The sequence below is a fragment of the Peromyscus californicus genome, unplaced genomic scaffold (genome assembly GCF_007827085.1).
Source record: "Peromyscus californicus insignis strain IS unplaced genomic scaffold, ASM782708v3 Scaffold_5__1_contigs__length_169319896, whole genome shotgun sequence".
In the NCBI taxonomy this organism is placed as follows: Eukaryota; Metazoa; Chordata; class Mammalia; order Rodentia; family Cricetidae; genus Peromyscus; species Peromyscus californicus.
In genome coordinates this window covers 7,195,967-7,204,738 of record NW_026294573.1, presented here as the reverse complement: position 1 = coordinate 7,204,738, position 8,772 = coordinate 7,195,967, and the positions used below count along the sequence as shown (strand labels likewise).

General features: G+C 46.3%; 1 pseudogene; it reads left to right on the top strand.

The window, feature by feature from the left end:
* The first annotated feature begins 5,060 nt into the window (after nt 1-5,060).
* The window catches only part of LOC128096151 (U4/U6.U5 tri-snRNP-associated protein 1-like), a 306,060-nt pseudogene continuing 302,348 nt past the window's right edge, over nt 5,061-8,772 (top strand).

Here is an 8,772-nt window from a genome sequence, read left to right as displayed (position 1 = left end):
TCTGTAGCATGCATACATACTACAGGAGACAAGACAAGAGGAGAGTCAAAAGTTTGAGTCTAGCCTGAGCTACATAATGAAACCCGGTCTGGAACCAGCAACACTGAGAGCTGTGGCCCAGTCTCAAAGAACAGCTTGGCAGAAAGACCTGAAGAATCAAGAATTCTACACCATGACTCTTCATCTTATGCTCGTAAAGCCTCCATCCACTCAATGAAGCATGGCATCCTTTTGCAAGAATCCACTTGGCTAGGATCACCATGTCCCACCCAATATCTACTGCTGCCAGAAGACAAATGTTAAAACTTTTAAATAAAAAATGAAAAGCTGAAACCAAGGGGATGGCACATTGGTTAATCTAACAGGGCCACAGACCTTAGCAGGCCTCCAGACCTTAGCATAACTGACTCCATGTTGGAAGTACTGGTCAGGCTATAAAACTCAGCAGGCAGAGAGTAAGCACCACAACCCAATACAAAAACAAAACCTAATCCCCCAAAATTCATAGTTCTAGGAAAGTCTCAAATGTACCAACCTTGCTTTGTTTTAGCTTCTATAATTTTGTTTCTGGCTAACTATTTAACTAAACCATGTCAATCCAGAAACATGGTTTTCATGCTTAAAATCTCATCCTGGGAAAGGCTCAGTGTTACACAGAGAACCTGAGCACCCAGTGTAGTCACTGGCCCATTAATAAAGACTTTTTTTTTTTTGGTTTTTCAAGACAGGGTTTCTCTGTGTAGCTTTGTGCCTTTCCTGGAACTCACCCTGTAGACCAGGCTGGCCTCGAACTCACAGAGATCCGCCTGGCTCTGCCTCCCGAGTGCTGGGATTAAAGGCGTGTGCCACCACTGCCTGGCAGATAAAGACTTTCAATTGGCTTAAACTCATGCCTGAGCAGTGCTTTTTCTGGTTAACACCCCTCAAGTCAAAAGAGAGAACTCAGTGTGTCCTTTGTACTCACTAGCAGTCTCAAAGCCAGACTGTCATCAGACTAAGCATGTGGGGTCTCTCACAAGAACTGACAGAGACATAATTAACCTTTGTCCACCAGGTACCAATCCCCGCTCCTCTGAATCTCATTCCTCCTTGGAAAGGTTACTCAGGAAAATGCAATGTGACCAGCTTCTTGTCAGGGCAAAGACACTGATCACCTTTTAAGGCCCTCAAATGAGACAGTGCCAATGTTATGTGCCCAATCCACCCCAGCTCTGCTCTCCACAGACGGAAACTGAGTCTCTGTTCTTCCATCTTTCTTAGGAGTGGTGGCTGAAAGTTTTTACACTCGACAAGGCTCTCTGTAGAACCAGCTTCAGGCCAAACTAGAAAACTCCCCGGTTTAAGGGGTAAAGTGCTCCCAGGTGGTTTTCCAGCCACCCAGAGAAGATTCAGGGAAGACACATGTCTGTTTCCTTGTGGAGCAGTTAAATAACCTGTGGGAGTAGTTGTAGATGTATCGGTCTTATTAAATAAGAAACAGAGCCAAATTAAGAGTCAAAAGCCCAAGGGGTCAGAGCACTAGCGAATAGCCTTAACTTACCAGCCACTGCCGTCCTTCTGCTCAGGAAACAGAGCTACTTCCTGTGTGTCTGTCTTTTTATGGACTTTCTGCTCTACCTTCTCATTGGTTCTAAACCCAACCACATGACTTCTTCATCACAGCCTGTTTATACAGACCTCCAGGTCTCTATGGTTGATACTTGGATTAAAGGTGTGTGTCAGCAAGCTAGCTGTGTCCTTGAACACACAGGCTCTGCCTGCCATGTGATAGGATTAAGGGCGTGTGCTACCACTGCCAGACTTATGCTAAATGCCTTGCTATTAGCTCTGACCCCCAGGCAACTTTATTTATTAACATACAAATAAAATCACATTTCAGCACAAATAAAATATCACCATAAGTGGTCTTGAGAATCTCTGGGGAAGGAGTCTGGTTTAAAGGGACTTTTGGAGTGGCTGGGTCTGGGCAGAGAGATGTTGCTTCCACTAGAACATTCCAGACTCTTTGGGTGCGTGGATGCCAGGGTGCCAGGGGCTGAGATGGAACTTCCACCAGAACAGTGACATTACAGCTATACAATTCTGAGCCTCATTAGTGGAGTTCTGAAATTGAACCCAGGCTTCATACATGATAGTCAAGCACACCACCAGTTGAGGCACATCCCAGCATTTTTGTTGAAGGGGCTGAAGTCCCAGGTATGGCTGTGTAAGATATCTATAATCATGCCACTCTCTAAAAACAGAAGCCACTAAGTTTTGTATCCAGGTATTTTAAGTTATTAACAAGCTACTTGCATTGTTTGTTTATGTAATATTTATGTAATTTTGGTTTTCTGAGGCTTGCCTGGAGTCAAATGTATAGCCCTTTCTGACTGTAGAATTTTTTTTTTCTTGTTTTGTCCAGACAGGGTTTTTCTTTTTTTTCTTTTTTTGTTGTTGTTGAATGCCATTTATTGAAAGAGGGAGGAGGTCTTAAATACAGGCTTACAGCACAATGTGAGAACCCCAGAGGGCAGACGTTTGCTACCAATATTTTGCAATGCTGCATCTAAGCTCAGACAGGGTTTTTCTATGAAGCATTCCTGCTGTCCTGGAACTCACTCTGTAGCCCAGCCTGGCCACAAACTCACAGAGATCTCCCTGCCTCTGCCTCCTGAGTGCTGGGATTAAAGGTATGTGTCACCACTGCCCAGCTACTGAAGAATTTTTTTATTATATTGGGATTAGAAGTCTGCACTACACAAAGTTTTCTCATTTCTTTTTGAGTCAGGGTCTTGCCATGTTGGCCAGACTAACCTCTCCCTCATTCTGCAGACCATTTTTCCTGCTTCAGATTCCCAAGGGCTGAAACTACTGGTGTGAACTACTGAGACATCTTTGATAGCCTGTTTACTTTGTTTACTTCCATTTAACAGTCTGTTTATCTGGGGTATGGTCTCCCCTAGTGCAGGATGGCCTGGGACTAACTAAGTGACTCACCTTTTTTCTAGAGGTTCTCAGGCAAGCATGGCTGTTGTTTGTGGTTTTTGTTTATTTATTTTATTTCCTTTTTCATTTACAGGGACATGAGTCTCTGAATGTAAGGTTTCCTTGTGAGCATAAACTGGTCACAAACAGGCAAAATTAACACCAAAACCTGCTGGGCTTAAGAAAATCCCATGGAACAAAGAAGACTAGATGAAAGGCCACATACCAAGTTAAGTAAATATGCCGCCCATTCTGGCCCACTCTCAACTCTAGCAGTGGTCCCCAAATTATGGCATTCCCAAGACTCAAGGGATTTCCATCTCTCACTCTCAAGACATTAATAAAGCTGAACTCATATGGCATGCAGGACACTCTTGCTAGCAATATAATAGTCTATTATGTATATGTTTAGATTTGGGGGTAAATTATAACATAGGGTATTTCAAAATGCAATAGCCTTCTGGAAGTTCCAGCTCACCAGCTTCTAAGATCTATGGTTAAGAAGTATAATTAAGATGGGAAGGGACCAGACCTGCAGAGACAGAGACAGAGACAATCTCTCAGTGATTAAGAGAGCATATTGTCCCCCAAGATTCAGCTATACCACTCTTGGGCATATACCCAAGGAATGCTCAACTACACCATAAGAGCACTTGTTCAGCTATGTTCATATCAGCATTGTTTGTAATAGCCAGAACATGGAAACAACCTAGATGCCCTTCAACTGAAGAATGGATAAACAAAATGTGGTACATATACACAATGGAATACTACTCAGCAGAGAAAAACAATGACATCATGAGGTTTGCAGACAAATGGATGGATCTAGAAAAAATCATCCTGAGTGAGGTAACCCAGACTCAGAAAGACAAACATGGTATGTACTCACTCATAGGAGGATACTAGACATGAAACAAGGATGACTTGTCTGCTACTCACATCACCAGGGAGGCTACCTGGAAAACAGGACCCCAAGAAAGACACAGGGATCGCCCAATGACAGAGAAATGGAATGAGATCTACATGAACAGCCTGGACATGAGTGGGGGTAATGAAAGGCGAGGGTCGAGGGAAAGAGAGCTTGGGGGAGCGGGAGATCCCAGCTGGATCAACAACAGAGAGGGAGAACAAGGAATAGGAGACCATGGTAAATGAAGACCACATGAGAATAGGAAGAAGCAAAGTGCTAGAGAGGCCCACAGAAATCCACAAAGATACCCACACAACAGACTGCTGGCAATGGTCGAGAGACAGCCCGAACTGACCTACTCTGGTGATAGGATGGCCACACAACCTAATTGTCATGCTAGAAACCCCATCCAACTGCTGAGGGATCTGGATGCAGAGATCCATGACTAGGCCCTGGGTGGATCTCTGGGAGTCCAATTAGTGAGAATGAGGAGGGTTTATATGAGCGAGAATTGTTGAGACCAAGGTTGGATAAAGCACAGGGACAAATAGCCAAATAAATGGAAACACATGAACTATGAACCAATGGCTGAGGGGTCCCCACTGGATCAGGCCCTCTGAATGGATGAGACAGTTGATTGGCTTGATCTGTTTGGGAGGCATCCAGGCAGTGGGACCAGATCTTGTGCTCATTGCATGAGTTGGCTGTTTGAAACCTGGGGCCTATGCAGGATTGTTTGGCTCGGCCTGGGAGGAGGGGACTAGACCTACCTGGACTGAGTCTATCAGGTTGACCTCAGTCTACGGGGAAGGCTTTGCCCTGGAGGAGATGGGAATGGGGGGGGGGGGTTTGGGGGGAAGGTGAGGGGGACGGGAGCGGGGAGAACAAGGGAATCCGTGGCTGATATGTAGAACTGAATTGTATTGCAAAATAAATTAAAATTTAAAAAAAAGATTAAAAAAAAAAGAATAAAAAAAAAAAGAGAGCATATTGTTCTCTGGAGGTCCTGAGTTTGGGTTTTAGCACTCACATTAGGTGGTGGCTCTTGTAACTGCAGTCCCAGAGGACCCAATGCCCTCTTTAGACCTCTATGGGAACCATATGTACATACACACATGTACATACATAAAGCAAAGTAAATTATTTTAAAAGCTGTAACCAGATCCTGAAAGCCTCTGAAAGGATGAGTGTTCCTTGTGGAGACAGGGTGTGCCTCAGCATTTAGGACACCTGGCCTGCCCTTAGGGTCCTGAGAGGATATATCTCAGTTGCAAAAAGTGTTTGCTGGCCGGGCGGTGGTGGTGCACTCCTTTAATCCCAGCACTCAAGAGGCAGAGCCAGGCGGATCTCTGTGAGTTCCAGGCCAGCCTGGGCTACCAAGTGAGTTCCAGGAAAGGCGCAAAGCTACACAGAGAAACCCTGTCTTGAAAAACAAAAACAAACAAACAAACAAAAAAGCGTTTGCTGAAGCAAAAATTGGAGAAAATAAAGAATTTGGGAGGGGATGACCCCTGCCTGGATGACACCGCATCCTGGATTGAGAGGAGCCGGCAGATGCAGAAAGAGAAGGACCTGGCAGAGAAGCAGGCCAAGCTACTAGAGGAGATGGATCAAGAGTTTGGCGTCAGCACTCTGCTGGAGGAGTTTGAGCAGAGGCGACAGGACTTACATAGTGCCCGGGACTTGCAAGGTCTCACTGTGGAGCATGCCATCGATTCCTTTCGAGAAGGGGAGACTGTGGTTCTCACCCTCGAGGACAAGGGAGTACTTCAGGAGTGGGAGGATGTGCTGGTGAATGTGAACATGGTGGACAAGGAGCAGGCAGACAAGAATGCGGAGCTTCGGAAGAAGAAACCCAACTACCTGCCCTATGAGGAAGATGAGAGTGTTGATGATTTGGCACAGCAAAAACCCCGCTCTATTCTGGCCAAATGTGATGAGGAGCTGGAGGGCGAGTGACCACATTCCTTCCCTTTGGAGCAGGGCGGCATGGCTGATGGAGTGAGGGAGCACAAGCTAGAAGAGACCCGGGCCAAGCTACTGCTGCAGCAGGCTCAGTCTCTGAGCTCTGTAGGGCCCGGCTTGCCTCTGAGTACCTAAGTCCTGAAGAGATGGTGACCTTCAAAAAGACCAGGCAGAGGGTGAAGAAAATCCGAAAGAAGGAGAAGGAGGTGGTAATGCGGGCAGATGACTTGCTGCCTCTTGGGAACCAGACTCGGGATGGGGACTTTGGATCCAGGCTTCGGGCCCGGGTCGGCTTCCAGTTCCCGAGGTGGAGGAGGAGGCCCTGGAGGACGAGGAGAATTACCCTGTGGCTGAGCCCCCACCATCAGATGATATTCAAATAGAGAACATGAGTATCAGTGATGAAGAGGATTGGGGAGGACCCTGAGCAGAAGGGGGCCATCGTTTTTGATGTCACTTCCAAATCTGCAGCACACTGGGGGAAATCCCCACCTGAGTTGCCTGGCAACCAGGAGGAGCAGGAGGAGCTCATGGACTTTGAAAGCGATGGAGAGCTCTCTGGCAATGGTGGCTCGGAATCAGATGGGGAAGAGAACCTTGGCGGGAGCACCATCAACCTGGATGAGGAGAAGCAGCAACAGGATTTCTCTGCTTCCTCTACCATCATCCTGGATGAGGAGCCCACGGTGAACAGAGGGCTGGCGGCCGCCCTGCTCCTGTGTCAGAACAAAGGACTGCTGGAGACCACAGTACAAAAGGTGGCCAGGGTGAAGGCTCCCAGGAAGTTACTGCCCTCAGCTGTGTATTGCATGGAGGATAAGATGGCCGTTGAGGATACACACAGCCAGCACGAGGAGCACAGGGACTTTACCCAGGACTTCAAGGAGAAGGACGGTCACAAGCCTGATGTTAAGACTGAGTATGTGGACAAGATCGGCAGGAAACTGACGCCCAAGGAGGCCTTCAGGCAGCTCCCCCACCGCTTCCACAGGAAGGGTTTAGGCAAGATGAAGACTGAGCTGTGGATGAAGAAGCTGCATGAGGAAGCGCTCCTGCAGAAGATGAGCTCCAGTGATACACCCCTGGGCACTGTGGCATTGCTCCAGGAGAAGCAGAAGGCCCAAAAGACACCATACATCGTGCTCAGTGGAAGCAGCAAGAGCATGAACGCAAAAACCATCATCAAATGAAGCCACCTTCCTCCCTGCCCTCCCATATGTTCAATAAAGTCCCCTCATTTTTTCAACATAGTTTTTTAAAAAAGCCTTTTCATTTACCAGAGGGATAATTAAAAGAATTTAAAAGCTAAGACAGAAAGTCACATAAATAATAAAGGAAGTACAATACTGTCATGGTTTGTGCCTATACCTAGCATTAGGGAGGCTGAGGCTGGAGGATTGCTTAAAGCTCAAGACAAGCTTGGACCACAGACACTGTTGTATTTACAAAAAGTTGAGGCATTGGGAAGGAGTCCCACCATACAACTGGCCCACGTGGGAGGTTTATTGAGGGGAAGAGAAGGGACAGAGATGGGTCTCTGGGGATGAGACTGAAGGAAGAGAAAGAGACAGGAGGTGTACAAGGCCCGTCCTATATAAGGAAACATAGCAAATGGGCACAGGGGATGCTCTTAGTGGCTGTAACTGAGATATATCCTGTCAGGACCCTGAGGGCAGGCTAGGGGTCCTAAATGCTAATAACAGCCTGTCTCCACAGGCAACACTCATCTTTTCAGAGGCTCTCAGAATCTGGTCCCAGTTTTTAAAATAATTTACTTTGCTTTATGTATGTACATGTGTGTATGCAAACATGGTTCCCATAGAGGTCTAAAGAGGGCATTGGGTCCTCTGGGACTGCAGTTACAAGAGCCACCACCTAACCTGAGTGCTGAAACCCAAACTCAGGACCTCCAGAGAACAGCATGCTCTCTTAATCACTGAGCCCTCTGTCTCTGCAGGTCTGGTCCCTTCCCATCTTAATTATACTTCTTAACCATAGCTGTTAGGATCTGGTGACCTGGAACTTTCAGAAGGCTATTGCATTTGAAATGACCTATGGTATAATTTACTCCCAAATCTCAACATATACATGATAATAGACTATCATATAGCTAGCTAGAGTTCCTGCATGCCATATGAGTTCAGCTTTATTAAACTCTTGAGAGCAAAAATGAAATCCCTTGAGTCTTGGGACTGCCATAATTTTTGGACCAGTCCTAGAGTTGAGAGTCGGCCTGAATGTGCGGCATATTTACTTTACTTGATATGTGACCTTTCATCTAGTCTTCTTTGTCCCCTGGGATTTTCTTAAGCCCAGCAGGTTTTGGAGGTAATTTTGCCTATTTGTGACCAGTTTATGCTCACAAGGAAACCTAACATTCAGAGACTCATGTCCCTTGTATACGTTGTTGATGTTGTTAGGCTGGCCTAGAACTCACAGAGATCTGCCTGCCTCTACCTGCACAGTGCTGGGATTAAAGATGTGTGCCACTATGCCCTGCTGATGCTGGCAGTTTTGAATTGGTAAACCCACAGCCACCACTGAAATACTTATGCCTCAGAAGATGTTCATAAAAACAATAAACAAACAAAGATGTTCCTGCAGGCATGGTGGTACACACCTTTAATCCCAGCATGCAGGAGGAAGAAGCAGGGGGCTCTCTTTGAGTTCAAGGCCAGGCAGGAACTTGCTTCACCATAGGTTTGCACCACTATGTCTGGTTTAAGGGTCCTTTCCTTTGTTTTTGGACAGGGGTTCTAATGCAGCTTAGCCTGGACTCAGTCTCACTACCTAAGAAAAGCCAGCTTTGAAGTCTTTCATTTATTTAGTTAGTTTTTTTGAGACAGGATCTCTCTATATGACCCTGACTGTCCTGGAACTCACTATGTAGTCCATATTGGGCTCAACCATACAGAGATTTTCCTGCCTAG